At 38.7% G+C, this 17,656-nt stretch overlaps 1 pseudogene; it reads right to left on the reverse strand.

Moving 5' to 3' along the window:
- Positions 1–390: 390 nt before the first annotated feature.
- Positions 391–16,232, reverse strand: LOC100456186 (translation initiation factor IF-2, mitochondrial-like; annotated as a pseudogene).
- Positions 16,233–17,656: the final 1,424 nt, after the last annotated feature.

A 17,656-nucleotide genomic window follows, 5' to 3' on the forward strand; every position in this document is an offset into this window, starting at 1 on the left:
CAATTATGTGGTCAATTTCAGAGTATTAACTATTTGGTGATGAAAAGAATGTACATTCTGTTGTTTTGGGGTAGAAAGTTCTGTAGAGGTCTGTCAGGTCCATTTGGTCCAATGTTGAGTTCAGGTCCTGAATATCTTTGTTAATTTTCTGCCTCAATGATCTATCTAATACTCTCAGTGGGGTGGTGAAGACTTCCACTATTATTATGTGGGAATCTGCACCTCTTTGTAGGTCTCTAAGAACTTGCCTTATGAATCTGGTTGCTCCTGTGTTGGGTGCATATATATTTAGGGTATTTAGGTCTTCTTGCTGAATTGAATTATTTACTATTATGTAATGCCCTTCTTTGTCTTTTTTTTTTTTTAGTTATTTGCATTTTTAATGTAATTTTAAAATCCTGGATCCCAGAAAGTCTTGGCTTGAATTTGCTTTTCTGTGTAACAAACAATTTTATTTCCCACCCTAAATTCTATATTTTCTTCATCTATATTGATACCACAATCCATTCCAGTTTTGATAATTGAAACGTCATCTTTATGGTGTTTCAGTGAGGTTAATGATCCCTTCCAAATTACATGTCCATTACGGGCTAATTTAATTTTTTTTTTCTAACTGCCCCTTTTGGACTCTGCAGCAATCCACAGGAACTTTTTTCTTCCCTTCTGTTATAAAGAAGGTAGCTAGTATAGACTCTTCACCTACTGGGTGCTCTTCCACAGCACAGGGTAATCTGCTGCTCACTTCCTCTTGCAAATCTCCAACAAGACGGTAAATTATTTTGTGAAGTTTAATTTTTACTCCTTTTTTGCAGTTGACTGTTGGATAACGTTGCCTGTATTCACATTAAAGCCATATATAACACCATCAAATCTTTCAGCAAGGTTAACATCATTTGCACTTACATCACCCACTCCAAAATGTACCAATTCTAGTTCACACTCGTGTGATGCATCATAGGTATCTATAATGTTCAAAATGGCCTCAACAGATCATCAACATCACTTTTAATAATCACTGGGAAGTACATTTGAATCTCTTTCCATTTTCTCTTTTGGCTTTAAGGATGTTTGTTCTTTTCTTTCTAAATACTTTAGAAATTATCTCTCCTTCCACTGCACATTGCCATACTTCTCGTGGGCTTTCCAATGTGCTTCTTGGTGTTCCTTTGACTTTTCTTCTATTATTTTCAGATCCTCTTCACTTTTCTCCTGTTCTTGTTCATACTTCCTCCAGTCAAAACTTCACGTGCCCTTAGCTCAGATTCTACTTCAAGAACTTTATCTCCTGCAGAAGGAAGGTCTCTCCAGCCTATAATTCCCTCTGCCATGCTGGGATGGGGCTTACCGATTGTTTTTCCATTTTCATCAAACATTAAGTGTACTTTTGCCCAACTTTTTCCAGCAACCAGAACAGAGTCTTCTCTTAAATTCCCTCTTTGAATTATAGCTGTAGTAACAGGACCTCTTCCTTTGCGACTCTATTACTGTTCCTTACACTGGACCAGTGGGGCTCTGCTTTCAATTCTAACATTTCTGCAGTTGTTCTTCTGCCAAAGCCATCAGATTATCACCTGCAAGTGCAGAGACAAGCAGTGTTTGAACATCACCTCCATAATCTTCACACACCACATGATAAGCCAATAGCTTTTTTTCCCACTTTCTCAGGATCAGCCTCAGCTTTGTCACATTTATTTATGTCAAGGACAATAGGAACTTGAGCATCCTTGGCATGCTGAATAGATTCTACACCCCATTATCTGCAGCTACAACCAAGATGACAATGTCAGTGACTTGAGCCCCTCTGCTCTCATTGCTGAGAAAGTAGCATGTCCTGGAGTATCAAGAAAAGTTATCTTTTCCCCCGAAGGCAGAGACACAAGAAAGGCACCAATGTGCTGAGTGGTACCTCCAGCTTCCATTGCTGCCACTTGAGTTTTTCTTTTTTCTTTTTTTTATTATACTTTAAGTTCTAGGGTACATGTACACAATGTGCAGGTTTGTTAGATACGTATACATGTGCCGTGTCGGTTTGCTGCACCCATTAACTCATCATTTACATTAGGTATTTCTCCTAATGTTATCCCTCCCCTATCCCTCCACCCCACGACAGGCCCCAGTGTGTGATATTTCCTGCCCTGTGTCCAAGTGTTCTCATTGTTCAATTCCCACCTATGAGTGAGAACATGCGGTTTTTGGTTTTCTGTCCTTACAATGGTTTGCTCAGAATTATGGTTTTCTGCTTCATCCATGACCCTAAAAAGGACATGAACTCATCTTTTTGTGGCTGTATAGTATTCCATGGTGTATATGTGCCACAGTTACTCAATCCAGTCTATTATTGATTGACATTTGGGTTGGTTCCAAGTCTTTGCTATTGTGAATAGTGCTGCAATAAACATACGTGTGCATGTGTCTTTATAGTCGCATGATTTATAATCTTTTGGGTACATACCCAGTAATGGGATGGCTGGGTCAAATGGTATTTCTAGTTGTAGATCCTTGAGGAATCACCACATTGTCTTCCACAATGGTTGAACTAGTTTACACTCCCACCAACAGTGTAAAAGCATTCGTGTTTCTCCACATCCTCTCCAGCACCTGCTCTTTCCTAACTTTTTAATGATTGCCATTCTAAATGGTGTGAAATGCTGTCTCATTGTGATTTTGATTTGGATTTCTCTATGACCAGTTATGATGAGCATTTTTTCAGGTGTCTGTTGGTTGCATAAATGTCTTCTTTTGAAAAGTGTCTGTTCATATTCTTTGCCCACTTTTTGATGGGCTTGTTTGATTTTTTTCTTGTAAATTTATTTAAGTTCTTTGTAGATTCTGGATGTTAGCCCTTTGTCAGATGAGGAGATTGCAAAAATTTTCTCCTATTCTGTAGGTTGCCTGTTCACTCTGATAGTAGTTTCTTTTGCTGTGCAGAAGCTCTTTAGTTTAATTAGATCCCATTTGTCAATTTTGGCTTTTGTTGCCATTGCTTTTGGTGGTTTAGTCATGAAGTCCTTGCCCATGCCTAGGTCCTGAACGGTATTGCCTAGGTTTTCTTCTAGGGCTTTTATGGTTTTAGGTCTAACATTTAAGTCTTTAATCCATCTTGAATTAATTTTTGTATAAGGTGTAAGGAAGGGATCCAGTTTCAGCTTTCTACATATGGTTAGCCAGTTTTCCCAGCACCATTTATTAAATAGGGAATCCTTTCCCCATTTCTTGTTTTTGTCAGGTTTGTCAAAGATCAGATGGTTGTAGATGTGTGGTGTTATTTCTGAGGTCTCTGTTCTGTTCCATTGGTCTATATCTCCGTTTTGGTACAGTACCATGCTGTTTTGGTTACTGTAGCCTTGTAGTATAGTTTGAAATCAGGTAGCATGATGCCTCCAGCTTTGTTCTTTTGGTTTAGGATTGACTTCACAATGTGGCTCTATTTTGGTTTCATATGAACTTTAAAGTTTTTTCTATTCTGTGAAGAAAGTCATTGGTAGCTTGATGGGGATGGCATTGAATCTATAAATTACCTTGGGCAGTATGGCCATTTTCATAATATTGATTCTTCCTACCCATGAGCATGGAATGTTCTTCAATGTGTTTGTGTTCTCTTTTATTTCATTAAACAGCAGTTTGTAGTTTTCCTTGAAGAAGACCTTCATATCCCTTGTAAGTTGGATTCCTATGTATTTTATTCTCTTTGTAGCAATTGTGAATGGGAGTTCACTCATGATTTGGCTCTCTGTTTGTGTGTTATTGGTGTATAAGAATGCTTGTGATTTTTGTACATTGATTTTGTATCCTGAGACTTTGCTGAAGTTGCTTATCAGCTTAAGGAGATTTTGGGCTGAGACCATGGGGTTTTCTAAATATACAATCATGTCATTTGCAAACGGGGACAATTTGACTTCCTCTTTTCCTAATTGAATGCCCTTTATTTCTTTCTCTTGCCTGATTGCCCCAGCCAGAACTCCCAACACTATGTTGAATAGGAGTGGTGAGAGAGGGCATCCCTGTCTTGTGCCAGTTTTCAAAGGGAATGCTTCCTGTTTTTGCCCATTCAGTATGATATTGGCTGTGGGTTTGTCATAAATAGCTCTTTTTATTTTGACAGATACTTCCCACCAATACCTAGTTTATTGAGAGTTTTTAGTATGAAGGACTGTTGAATTTTGTCGAAGGCCTTTTCTGCATCCATTGAGCTAATCACGTGGTTTTTGTCTTTGGTTCTATGTATGTAGTGGATTACATTTATTGATTTGTGTATGTTGAACTAGCCTTGCATCTCAGGGATGAAGCCAACTTGATCTTGGTGGATAAGCTTTTTGATGTGTTGCTGGATTTGGTTTGCCAGTATTTTATTGAGGATTTTTGCATCAATGTTCACCAGGGATATTGATCTAAAATTCTCTTTTTTGTTGTTGTGTCTCTGCCAGGCTTTGGTATCAGGATGATGCTGGGCCTCATAAAATGAGTTAGGGAGGATTCCCTCTTTTTCTATTGATTGGAAGTTACTGGTTCCTTGTTTTGTTCACTTGAGGAGAACATGGTTTCCTGATTGCTATTGTTTTTTGTGGATGTATGTCTGTGTCTTTGCATTGAAGGATTGGTTATGTATTCCAGTCTTCCTTGTCTGACTTGTTTAGGTTTTTACTGGATATATTTGCTTAGAGGTTCTTTATTGCCAGGTCATTGCCTCCTTTTCAGTTCTAGATGGCACCTTAATCCCAGGTTCACCTCAGCTCTAATAAATAATCAGAGTGCTGCCCTTTGCTAATGGGAGAGGTCCAAAAGGGGATGTCCCAGCAATGTAGGAAGGCTAGTCAGGGGATCCTGCCCAGGGGACATGTGGGACAAATTTCTGACAGTGTTGTGCTGCTGAATAGCCAATCTGATTTGGCATCTCCTTTGGCTGAGTGACACAGCAGAATTTCCAGGGCTGGAGATGGTAGACATTGCTAAGCTCCTTTAGAAAAGTCTGCCCACCAATACTTCACCAGGGCTTGAATCATTTTATCAACTCCATGGTAAGTAAAAGAATGAAAAGCTCAGAAGAATGGCAACTTTAGGGATCCAGAAAGTACTAAACAGCTACCTGGGTGCCCCCAGAACCTCTCAAGGATTTCACATCCTGTATTAATCCAATCTTTTTTTTCTGTTTCTAAGATATTTTTACCATTCTTGTAAGTTCTGAATTTTTTTTTATGTCCTTTGGGTGGATTTCACTCAAGGTGCATAGTTTATTAGTTGAGACAGTTTTGAAGGTTTTTTTTGTTTTTTGTTTGTTTGTTTTTTTGGTGGCAGCTTTAGCATGAAAATCAGCCATGGAATTTCTCTGATATTCAGGGTCTCTTTTATAAGTAGGAGTTTTAATTTTTATGATAGCTACTTATGCTGGCAGCAATAATGCAGAGATTAGCAACCTCAGACCCATTTTTATAGGCATATCATTTGACGTTAAGGATTCCCCTCTATTTCTACAACATACTAAAATCACGGACTACCGCAAAAGTATACCTGACATCAGTCTAGATATTTACAATCTTATCTTTTGCTCTTTTACAATCTCAAGTGAGGGCAAATAATTCTGCAGATTAGGCTGAATTAAAATGGGGAGATCTCCTTTTTATCATAGTTCATGTTGAATTGTAACAGCATGCCCAGCTTAGTATTTTCCTTCAAAATTTTTGGCATAGGAACCATCAGCATAGAGCAACAGTTCTGGATTGGTGAATAGAATTTCTTGCAAATCCAATCTCGGAGTCAAATTTTGGGAAATCAGTTTAACACAATTATACGTCTCACTTTTGTTGGGTAAAGGTAAGATGGTAGCAGAGTTTAAAGAAAGAATTGCAGCAAAGAATATGCAGATCTGAAGGCGATAGGAGCAGAATCACATAAAATATTATCCTGCTGGCTGAGAAATGCTGGGTACATTCAGGATTTAGCAAGCTTTCCACAGCATGTGAAAGGTATAGGCATAAGTTATTGCTTTGAAAAAGTTCTGGGAAAGATTGTATAATTTGGCATCTGCAACTACTGCCTTTAAACAATTTGGATATGCTGTAGCAACCAGACAAACTGTACACTATACTAGTCTATGGGCCTATTTTTTCCTTCAAGTTTTTGAGTGAGGACCCCTAGAGTCTGGTTGTTTCATTCATGAATAAACAATGTGAGTGGTTTAGAATAATTGGAGAGTCATAACACAGGAAGATTTTGCAAAACCTGTTTTAGTTTGGTAAGGGCCTTCTACTATTTTGCTTTCCAAAGAAAAGGGTCCTGATTGCTATTTTTGGTTAGTTCATGGAGTGGAGAGGTCAGTGTTGTGACCTGGTCTATCACGAAAGTCTGAGGAATCCTCTGAGTTGCCTTTTAGTCACAGGTCTAGAATAATTTTGAATAATATTTATTTTTTCTGGAGACAGAAAGATTACTTTTGCAGAGAAGTCATGACCAAGATAATGTGCCACTTCTTGTGAGAATTGAAGCTTATCTCAAGAGGTCTTATGGCCCTTATAAGCTGGTTGTTATATATATTTGGTCAATTTGTACTTCCTCTTTAGATGAAGAACAAAGAAGCAAATTACCTACATATTGAATCAACGTAGAATGTCTGGGAAACTGCAGTATTCAAATCTTGATATAAAATTTGTGAGAAATATGAAGGTGGCTTTAATCCTTAAGGTGTTACTGTCAAAGTACATTGTTGATTTTTCCAAGTGAAAACAAACAAATACTAACACTTTGTCTACTGGAATGCTATAATACATATACAAAGTATAAGTCTACTACTGTGAAACACTCAGATTCAGTTGATTCCTTTGACAACAAAGTGTTTGGATTTGGTATCACAGGGAATCTTTTTTTTTTTTTTTTTTTTTTGAGACAGAGTCTCACTCTGTTGCCCAGGCTGGAGTGCAGTGGCACCATCTCGGCTCACTGTAAGCTCTGCCTCCTGGGTTCATGCCATTCTCCTGCCTCAGCCTCCCGAGTAGCTAGGGACTACAGGCACCCACCACCATGCCCGGCTAATTGTCTTTTTGTATTTTTAGTAGAGACGGGGTTTCACTGTGTTAGCCAGGATGATCTCGATCTCCTGACCTCATGATCCACCTGCCTCAGCCTCCCAAAGTGCTGGGATTACAAGCGTGAGCCACAGTGCCTGGCCGGGAATCTTGATATATAATTTTACTTGTAGCTCTAAAGCCCTGTACAAATCTCCATCCCTGTCCATGGAATTTCTTGATAGGTAAGATAAGAAGGTCACAAGGACTAGTACACAAAATAATTACTCCTTGATTTATTAGGTCCTCTACTCTTAAAGTGAGTCCCTGTGTTGCTTCAGGTTTCCGAAGGTATTAGGGTAACTTACAAAGCAGTTTAGGCTGGGCACGGTGGCTCACGCCTGTAATCTCAGCACTTTGGGAGGCCACTGTGGGAAGGAGTTTAAGATCAGCATGGCCAGCATGGTGAAACCCCATCTCTACTAAAAACACAAAAATTAGCCGGGCATGGTGGTGCATACCTGTAATCCCAGCTACCCAGGAGGCTGAGGCAGGAAAATCACTTGAACTCAGGAGGCAGAGGTTGCAGTGAGCCGAGATCACACCACTGCACTCCAGCCTGGGCAACAGAGTGAGATTTCATCTCAAAAAGGAAAAAAAGAAAAAGAAAATAAAGCAATTTAAAAGGGTCAATCACAATTTTAATGGATCTGATGTGTTTGATCTTTCCCACATCTGTAGAGTAGAAGTCCATAGAGTATCAGGAATTTCAGAAAGATGTATGTCTATACATTTATGGAACTTAATAGTTTCCTTAGGACAGTCAATTTGGTGTTTTATTGTCTGATAAATCTTAGATTTCTAGGGTCATTTCTCCAGAGAATAATTTTATTGAACCTCCTATTTAGGAAAACAGATCTTTATCTAGGAGATTCAGAGGAGCAATATCACATAAAAGGAAGGCATGATTCTCAGAAAAAGGGCCAAGGGTGACAGCTGAGAATTCTGTTAAAGGAACCTTTTGAACTTGATTTGAAACTCCTGCCGTTGAGATAAATTTTATTATCCTGAGAAAGTTCTTGATATATCATGGTGGACTCTAAAGTAGAAAGAGTTGTTCTGGTGTCACAATACAAATGTCTTCATTTAAGTTTGGTTTCTCCTCATTGATTTAAAGGAATTATTGGAAGTAGCTTACTGGGCAATTCCTTGGAACCCTATCAACATTAAGAGTTGTTAAAAGGATGTGGGGGTTGTTCCAATTTCCCCTTATTTAGCAATGGGCAGTCTTTTTGCCAATGCCCCTTCTGCTTCCAGTAACCCTAAGCATCTTTATCAATGGAAGCAAAATTGGGAATAAGATTTTTTAAAGATAGGCCAAATTCCCTGCAGCTGTTGTAATTGTAGAGTCATTGGTTTGTTTACCTGATGGCTTCTTTTTTTTTAATCTAATATCCCTTCAACATGCTCTACTAGATGTTGCAGTTCTGTGAGAATTACCTCTCATTTTAGTTTAGATTTCTTCAGTGAGTCACTTATTTCTGTATGCAATCCAGGAACAAAATGGGCTGGTATAGCCACTTTATCGTCCTGGCCTTTAAAGCCAGTATTATGTGAAAACTGTCTACAGATGGGCATGATAGTCTGCAGCAGATTCATTTTTTTATAAGGTTAGATTATGGTCCAGCCTATTCTCATTGGAAGTGCTTCAGGAATAGCATCTAACAGTTGTTGGCCCATTTTTCTGTCCATATGCATTTCTTATTTAAAAGCATGCTTAGCAGGATCCTCAGTATATCCAGATGGATTATCCCAATGTGTTTTTTCTAGCCATTTTCAGTTACTTCCTGTGCATACTATCACATGGACAAATTGGTACAAATTAAAAGCATGGATTATAGACCCCCTAAAAAAATTTTAAATCCTTCTATAAATTTGGTTTGTATTTTTTTAATATCACAAAATCTTTTATAATGGCTCAGAGTTCTGTGTAAGACCAAAGTTTAAATTCAGCTGTGACAGATACTCCTGGCTCATTTGAGTGTCTAATTTTTTAAAGGAAGCTGGTGTGAAGAGGTTTAGGTGGAAAAGCCAAGACATTAAAGGGGTTAGTAGTTTCAGAAAAATCAATTACTGGAGGATGAAATGAAGCAGAGGGATTCACAGAAGGGTCTATAGAGTCAGGCTGAGTTTTAGCTTTTAAATTATTATTTGCACACTGGTAGACATTATTTTGGAGAGGTTATTGTGAGTCATTCTTTCTATTAAAAGCCTCTACCTACCAGTCCAAGATTGCATTCCATTGTCTTTGAGAGGTTCTGGGTTATTTCTTTTCAAGAGTGCTTTCAGAATGAACTATTTTGTCTAAGTTGAAGGTCACCCAAAGCAGCCACTGCAGCCTCACATTGTCCTTTATAAAGTTCGCCAATTTTTCACACACACAAAAAAGACACAAGATCCTGATCCATAGCTGTTATAAATATAGGAAGCAGGGGGTTCAGACAGATGTAGGGAAGGGATTATGGACCAGGTGTAAAGTATCTTTGCCTTGTATTTCCTCAAATAAATGTATCTGTAGGGAAACTTGTACTTGTACTGCTGTCCAGAAACCCAATGGAATGGCAGGTTGTCTCCTGTTACAGACACAGGGAATAATGGGTTTGCTCCTCCTGCAGATGTAAGGATGACTTATCAAGAAGCTTTCACACAGCACAGGTATGCACAACAAAGTTGAAGAGCTTGAAATGCAGAGAGTACATCCTGGATCTGAGAGTAACCTTGAGCTCCATGTTCAGCAAGAAAGCAGTGAGCGCCATGGGCTCTGTGGTACTGGCATCAGGTTACTCACCTGTCTTGGAGCTTATCAACGATCTACTTTACATCTCATATTTGATACCGGAAACTGCTAAAAATAAAATCAGATCAAGTAAAACAGGAATAAAGGGGTTTATTGTGCCTACGGCATTAGGTTACTCACCTGCTTTGGAGCTTATCAAGGATCTAGTGTACATCTCATATTTGACACCAGAAACTGTTAAAAATTTAAAAATAAATAAATAAATAAATAAATAAAAATAAAAAATAAAAAAATAAAATCAGATCAAGTAAAACAGGAATATAGGAGTTTATTGTGCCTACCAAAGAACAATTCAAAAGCCAGGAGATTTCAAACTGAACGTGTTAAGAAGCTCATCTCACAAGTGTTACAGCACAGCTTATAGCTTTATAGCATCAGTGAGAAAGACATTGAACTCTATTGTAATTGGCTACTATAAATTTGTATCCCTTTTAGGGCACATAGAGCTGAAGGAGCTTATTTTTCTGTAGCTGATTGATGCAACTTTATCATACTGACATGAAGAAAGGCTTTATGGTTTATTTATGGTTAGAGCTTGCATTTCAGAGAGATCAACATAGCTTGCATTTTGTTATGGCTAATGGTTGGTTGTTCTGAGTGTATATCCAAACTGTGGCCTTCGTTTTCAATATTTTTTAACATCCCTTAACAATGAGATGCCATGCAGAGAGAGAAAGAGAGAGGCCAAGGAGCAGTGAGGTGCCAGATTTGTGAGGGACCCTTCTTGGAGCTTTCAGGCAAGGCAAGCCTCCAGCTGAGTACCACACAGGGATCCAGTTGATGCCACTTGGAGCAGAAAAACTGCCCAGCTAATGTTTGCCCAAACTTCTGGCCCACTTAACTGTGAGGTATAATAAAATTGCTGTTGCTGTAAGCCGCTAAGTTTTGGGGTAGCTTATGTCACCACAATAAGTAATCCAAACATTCTCCTCTAAACTTAGATTGTCTATAGGATTAATGTGACAAGTAATAACTTATGGCCTTGTGACTTGACCTCCACTGTTGGCTTAAATTTCAATTTAAATATTTTATTGTTATTCAGTTTGTCATTTGAGTACATATTCTGTCCCAGTGAGATTACAATTCTTTTTTATTACCTACAAATAGTCTTATATATAGTATTTTTGGTGAACTCTGCTTTTATTCTTTAGAAAATTAATATAGGAAAAACTCACCTTTTTTTAACTGAAATTTGTGTTGTGTTTGTATAATGCTACAAACATCTTTATTTGTTTTTCCTTTCAGTATATGAGCCATCATTGAATAAAAGTGAGTGACAAGGTGCTGGGAAAATGTGGAAATGAGAGTGGGAATGTGATGTAGGTTATCTCTTATTAAAAATAATATTTGATTAAAAATCGCTAGAGAAAAACATATGTCAGCCACTGAGTGGTATATACAGTAATAAAATAAAGGTGAGAATTTACAAATGATCCATTAGTAGAAAACAAACAATAAAAAAAAACAAAAATACAAACACAAGTCCTGGGATAGTATAGCCAAAATTCTGTGATGACCCCCAAGATTACTGACTTATATAATGTATATCATATATTATAATATATATCGTAACTTATGTAATTCATTCCCCTTGAGCATGGAAAGGCCTGTGAATATATTGTGGTAGTCACTCCTTGATTAGGTTATATTTGATAAGATTCCATTTTAGCCAACTGGATGGAGAAATTCCTAGTGAGAGAGATGCCCTCATGCTTGTCTGGAAGAAGTAAATAGCCACATTGTGAAATGCCTATGAAAAGGGGTAACCTTCAAAAGCTGAGCACCTTAGTCCTACAACCCCAAGGAACTGAATTCTGCCAATGACTAATGAACTTAGAAGAGGCCCCCAAAGTCTCAGATGAGATCACAGCCTGAGCTAACACCTTGATTGCAGTCTGTTGAGACTCGAGCATAACACCCAGTAACCGTGCCTGAACTCTTTACTCATAAAATCTGTCAGATCATAAATTTTTGTTGTCTTAAGCCACTAAGTTAGTGATAATTTGTTACACAGCAATAGAAAACTAATACAGTATGATTCTACTCATACTGTAAAAAACTAAAAAATGGTTCTATACTTGAACAAGGTCAAGAATGAGTGTGGAAGGAAAAGAAGAAACCAGGTTCCTTGATGACATTATTGAACTGAGCAGCCAGCCCTGAGATGCTTACTTGCAGACCTTCTGTAAAACAATAATAATAATACCAGTAACTGTTAGTTACAGCATTGTTATTTGGATTTTTGAGTAATGGACAACTGAATGCATTCCTATTTGCTCTAGGACTTTCTGTGGCCTGCTTTAATTTAAATAAATATAAAGCCTTGTGCTATGCCTTAGAATTGCCATTTGAAGTCCCCACACAGGATTATCTTTCTACCTTCTAGCTTTAATGGCTCATCCTTGCTATAAGAATAATATCCAGTATCTAAGGTCTTTCATTATGTGGGCCTTAAATAACTCTTTAACTTACCTTTCAACATCTTCCTGCACCCAAACTCGAATTATCAAGAGATACTTGAAGTTTCTCCAAAGTTGGCTGTCTTATGTACCTCATTGATTTTACCTCTAATTATTTTATTTTTCGTCTTCTTTTTTGCACGTTGGCATAGCTTTGCCTGAAGCTCTGATGACTAGTTCTCAGTTCAATTCCTGTGCACCCTTCCCTTTGGAAACCTTTTCTGATTGTCCTTCTTCAAGAGCTTCTTCTCTGGCTTCCCCAGCATCTTGCGTACATCTTTATCCCAGCTCTTAACCCATTAGGCTATAGTCATTTTTATCTCTATCGATTAATCCCCAAATGCTGAGGCAGTGTCTGGGTTACCTTTGTGTCCTATGTGCCATGGTATCCAGCACACAGCTGTCATTCCATAGTTATTTCTTACACAGAAGGAAATGATGAAATTCAAAAGCCACAAACAGGTATACTTTGAAAAGCAACCATCTCCTGGAGTATCTTTCATTGAGCTTCCCTCCCAGAGATAACAGTCATCAGTTGCACCTTCTTCCAGAGATCTTCCAAATCTATGCATACAGTTCTGTTTTTCTTTCCCTTCTCCACAGATGGCAGCATTCTGTGATTGCTGCCCCACACCCGGCTTTTCTACTTTAACAGTATGTCTACTGATTCACATATACAGCATTCCTCTTTATACAGCTAAATATTACTCCATTCTGTGGATGTTCAACTGTGTATTAATCTGTTCTCAATTGACTACATTAACATTAAAACTCCCCATTTACAAATAATTCAAAAATTATTATTGTATATTTCTTTACTGGTTCCTATGAATGCATATGTAGAATATAATTGTAGCAATATTTCTTTGTCAAAAGATATTTGTGCTATACTTTTTTTTTTTTTTTTTGAGACAGAGTCTTGCTCTGTCACCCAGGCTGGAGCGCAGTGGTGCGATCTCGACTCACTGCAAGCTCCGCCTCCTGGGTTCATGCCACTCTCCTGCCTCAGCCTCCCGAGTAGCTGGGAGTACAGGCGCCTGCCACCACGCCCGGCTAATTTTTTGTATTTTTAGTAGAGACGGGGTTTCACCGTGTTAGCCAGGATGGTCTCAATCTCCTGACCTCGTGATTTGCCCGCCTCGGCCTCCCAAAGTGCTGGGATTACAGGCGTGAGCCACCGCACCCGGCCTGTGCTATACATTTTCATAGATATTGCCATATCATTTTCCTTCAACACTGTAATTCGTTTGCATTCTCACCAATGAGAGGGTTTGTTTCCCTATACCAATTACTACAGATCAAATTTTTAATCTTTATCAATCTGACAGATGAAAAATGGCATGAATTTACAGTTTACTTTGTATTTGTGTTGTTATAAGCCAGGGTGAGCACTTTTTGTGTATTAAAATGTGATGTAAAATCTTGCTGCAATCAACAAATCCAGTCTGGCTAGTTCAGCCAGAAATATAATACTTTTGGGAACACAAAAAACCATGCAATAAATGGCCTGACATGGATACCACTGGGGCCTCTTTCATCACACATGAAATGCCAGGTCTTAGTGCTCCTACATTCACTATTGCACCATCACTGACACTACCTGTGATCAGGTACTTGCCCTTGCAATTCCTGCTGCCACCTACACTAGCAAAATGGGAACACTGTTTTGCTCATCTCTAAATCAGTCTCATAGGGGTGTGTCTGTTGGTGGAAGTCTAGGTCACCTGCCTATGTGCTAGTTGCAACAGAGGCTGGGTATTTGAGTTCTGGTTTTGATGGGAAAGACAGGACTCATGATGTTAACATTTCCCTCAATATGCAAATGTTTTTCAAAATATGAAAAGAAGCCCTGAACATGTCAAATATCCACTCCGGAACTCCAAACCATTCTTCATACTCAGTCTTTGAAACAAAAGCAGATATTTCCCCAACATAGTACACCTTCCACTCATTTCCAATGCAAACATTCCCATTCCCAGCATCCCCCAGAAAAGGTTGTGTCTCATGTCTCTAACTTGTACAGGTGCATTCTAAGATCCTGGGAGAGAAGTTAGTAATATGTTTATTTTCCATATGCTTTTGTAAAATTTGCTGAAATAAACTACTTTAACTGAAATTGTTTAATACTACTATTTATTTCTACTTCAAACTTTTCATTGCACTTAGTCACGTGTCAGATGGTGTGCTAAGAAGAAGTTAAGGGTACATTTGTTAGGGATTTTTTATAATATAGTTTGTGTTTTGCAGTCACTTCTGTGTAGAGACAGGTTATTGCTAACCACCACAGTGTAGAAATGGCTTCAAGGCATACAGAGCTTCGCTCTGTAACTCACCCAGCACTGGGATTAGTATTCCAATATGAAAGTACAGTGTCACAAACCAGGTCCTGATATCCTGGTGTCACTTGCCACCAGAAGTAAGTACAGAGTGCAGAAGATACCAGGTTACAAATGTATGGAGCCAGGAGCTGGTTTGTCAAAAATTCTTCCAATCATCAGACTAGTTAAATTTAAGGGAAAGTTTCAATTCTCATCCACATTTAGACAGAACTGAAGTTTGTCCTATCAGGGATATATTTCACAATACAACATATACAATTACAAATGGACCATAAGTTATTTTTTCTTTTATGATGGTAATTGTGTGAAATAGAATGCTTCAGAAATGGAAGGTTAGTGGGAAGAACTAGCGCACCTGCCACACTGCAGCTGGTCTTGGCAGCATACTCGACACTTACAGTCTTCCTTTTATTCTGTTGGGGCTCAGAAACCAGTACCCTAGAATATGGCACTTTGACATGCTGAACTGAAAAAGAAACCTCCCGAGCTCTCTCTGGCCTTCCTTTGCTTTCCTGTCTCTCAATCCTCCTTCCCAAAGCACAGGAAAAATTTATTCTCTGAAGATCCCTTATCTGCCTAAAGTTTGAACCTGCCAAAAACAAAGAAATAAAACCAATTACTTTTGGTTTCTTCCCTGAGTTTTCATTAGCTAAATTCACATCACAGAAAGAAAGACTAAACTCTTTAAACACATCTGGACAGACTTTTGTCACAAAGCATTTTCTGCTCTGTGGGCCCAATAGACTTTGTCCCAGGCCATTATATGTTCTTTACGCCCATTAAATTCCCCTCAAAATTATTTTCTACCTCTTTAAAATCATCCACGCTTCTCCATCTCACTCTCCTCTTAAAAAAAAAAAAAAGATATAGAAACTTCTAAACCCCATTGAAATATTGATCAATCACTCTATAATTCTTCCCTGTACATGCTAATAAATTATATGCCATTTTCCTAGTAATCTAGGAAATGGCTTTTATAAATTAATTTTTTAGCAAAAATTCAAAGGGCAAAGGGAAAGTTTTCCCTTCACTTCTACACAACTATCCAACCTGCTAGAACCTATCTGGCTTCAGTTTCTTACTTGGATGCATAACATGGACCCTCATTCCAGAGGAGCCACAGCTCCTGGCCACTGTGCCCTTCTCAGTCTTTTTACTGTGTGTGGGTCATTCGAGTGCCAACCTTACCAACATGCTGACTCCTTTTCTTTTTTCCATTCCTTGGTGATGATGAGGACAAAGTACTCAAGTGGCAGTGATGCCTCAATGTCAATGAGACTCTTTCTGTTTTCTCTAGTGGAAGTATTTTCTCCTTGAGAACCAGGAACTTTAATTCCACAGAAGCCTGAGTTGCAAGGATAAGAAACACGAATTCTCTAATTTCCACTGCTTAGTTCCTGGGTTTACATAAATTTGTTGTTTTCAATTATGCACTATATTGCAAGATAGCATTCTATCTTCTCAAAGTCCTGTTTCTGAATTGTCACTTCAGCCATGTCTTCATAGGCAGCTCTGTACCTCCATCAAACTGACAACTTCTGGATGATGAAAATGTGATGTGACCGGTGGACCCCGTGGTCATGTGCCTGCTCTTACACTTCCTTTGCTAGAAAATGAATTCCCTGGTCTGTCACAATGTTGTGTGGGACTCTAAGTCAATGCATCAAGCATGTAGTAAGCCATGGGTGAGATGTGCAGGCTGAGATTCTGCAACCTGGAAAGACAAACCTTCACCAAAAATACATGTCTATTTCTGTTAAAATGAATTACTGTCTTTCCCAAGGGTTGAAGGGGTCAAAGTGATCAAGCTAGTTAGCTCCATCAGAAATGCAGCACTGGCCTCTGCTATTGACAATTTGGAAATTCAGCATCAGCCAAAACTAGACCATCCTTGGTGTTGTAGGTTGAACTGTGTCTTGCCAAAATTGATAGGTTGAAGTCCTAACCTCAGGAACTCGAATATGGTCTTATTTAAAAATAGGATTGTTGCAGATGTAGCTAAGATGAGGTTATACTGGAGTAAGGTGGGCTCCTAATTGAATATGACTGTTGTACTTATAAAAAAAAGAATGCTATATGAATGAAAAGACAGAGAAACAAACAGAGCGACGATGATGTGAAGCCTTCAGAACTGGGAGACAATACATTTCTGTTGTGAGAGCCACCCAGTTTGTAGCACTTTGTTGTTGCAAACTAAGGAAACTAATATACTTGGCAAGTAGAAACTCATGCTGTTAACATCATTCTTAGCTTCCATCTCTTCCACCATGTTTATTCATTTCAAATGAGCATTGTCCCAAAACTGAGCCCAGCCACCTGATGTCAACTGGCTGAGTGGGCATTAACATGAAGTACAAAGACTTCACTCTGTGTGCCCATTCAGAAACATTCATCCTCAGGCATTTTCCTGAGACCTCCTTTTTCTCAAATATTCAGTGTTTTCTATTCCAGGTTCCTGACAAATTGACCAAGCTATTTTCCACTGTCTGTGAGTCTGTTCATATGCTAATCTTGGGTTCCTTCTTTCTCCTGAAATTTGGATGATCAAGTGAACCTTCTGAGGCTCTGCCCATTGGGAGTATTTCGCCTCACCACTGACTTACGAGTTCATCTCTGAGTGGGCCTGAGTGCAGCTTCCATCCAGGAAGCAAGCTCAGATTTATCCCTCCTCCATCAGCTAGTTATCTGGGCTTCTCAATATAACTATGATGAGTGCTGAGAGAGGTACTGGTGCAAATGTGGTGGGTGCCATGAGACCCAGTCTATCTTCTCATTCAGCTTATTGGGTTCTCTGACTCTGTTCATGCACCATCCTAGATACATCACTTCCATCCTCATTGCTGCTGGTTCTGCTCAACCTTAACACTTTTGTGAGTCTTACAGTACTAATGGACTACTCTGGCCTCATGGTCTCTTACTGCCCACCATCCAGAACTCCAGTGGAAACAAAAGAAGCCCTTTTTTGAAAAGTATGTAATCCTTTGGTACAGATAACATGGCATTGCT

This window comes from Pongo abelii, chromosome 1, assembly GCF_028885655.2.
Source record: "Pongo abelii isolate AG06213 chromosome 1, NHGRI_mPonAbe1-v2.0_pri, whole genome shotgun sequence".
Taxonomy (NCBI): Eukaryota; Metazoa; Chordata; class Mammalia; order Primates; family Hominidae; genus Pongo; species Pongo abelii.